The following is a 1,290-nucleotide window of genomic DNA, read 5'->3' as shown; positions in this document are numbered from 1 at the left end:
CACATCTTTGGACTGTGGGAGGAAACCGGAGCACCCGGAGGAAACCCACGCAGACACGGGGAGAACGTGCAAACTCCACACAGTCAGTCGCCTGAGGCGGGAATTGAACCCGGGTCTCTGGCGCTGTGAGGCAGCAGTGCTAACCACTGTGCCACCCACAATAATAATAATATTATTATTATTATTATTATTATGGTCAGAATTTCAAGATTGTCAATGACAGTGTGAGATGAGGAGAAACTTATTTGAGTTGTTGGGTTTGGAATGTGCTGCTTGGGAGGATAAAGATAAAATAAAATATTTGGACTTTCAGTTTCTATTTGAAATCGCTAATTGCTCCGATGTGTGGAAATGCCATTTTGTAACTGCAGGGGGTTCCATGATTTATTAATGTGGAATATTCGTATAAAGGAGCAGGAGGAGGCCATTCAGTCCCTTGAGCCTGTTCCACCATTCAATGGCAGATCTGTGACCTGATTTCACAGACCTGCCTTTGGCCCCTTATCCCCTTAATAACTTTGCTAACCAAACAATGTATCTCTCAGATTTAAAACTATCAACTGATCCAGCAATGCCTGCTGTTGGTGGAAGAGAGTTTCAAACATCTCCCAGCCTTTGTGTGTAGTAGTACTTCCTAAGATCTCTCCTGAACAGTCTGGCTGTAATTCTCTGGATATGCCCTCCCTATTCCCAGTGGAAACACTTTCAATTTATACTCCGTCTTCTCCTGTTAATATCTTTGATCAAATCATCCATGAACCGTGTAAATTCTGGACTGAACAGGCTTAATTTGTGTAATCTTTCCTCATAACTTAACCCCTGAAACCCAGGTATCATTCTTGTAAACTCATGCTGTGCTCCCTCCCAGGCCAATCTATCCTCCCTCTGGTGTGGTGCCCAGATCTGCTCCAAGTGGGGTCTAACCAGGGTGTTGTATAACTACAGCATCCCTTCTGCATCCTTGTACACCAGATCTCTCAGTATAAATGCCAGCATTCAATTAGCTTTCTTCAGGCAATGAATGATAGAAATAAAAGGAAACACAGAAATTGTTGGAAAAACTCGGCAGGGACAGATATTATTTGCCACCTAGAGACTGACAGTTTACTGTAAGACAACCTTTCAACTTTCCTTTTGATCCTTTAGTTTTGCTGGAGCCATGTACTGTTCAGTAAAGAACACGGGCACACGATGGCAACGATTTGTTTTGTTTACAAACCTTGAGATTCTCGAACAAGGGTGTGTACTCTGAGAATTATTATTATTATTATTATTAAATGGCGGAAAATC

This window comes from Chiloscyllium plagiosum, chromosome 50, assembly GCF_004010195.1.
Source record: "Chiloscyllium plagiosum isolate BGI_BamShark_2017 chromosome 50, ASM401019v2, whole genome shotgun sequence".
NCBI lineage: Eukaryota > Metazoa > Chordata > Chondrichthyes > Orectolobiformes > Hemiscylliidae > Chiloscyllium > Chiloscyllium plagiosum.
This window is presented reverse-complemented; position numbering follows the sequence as displayed.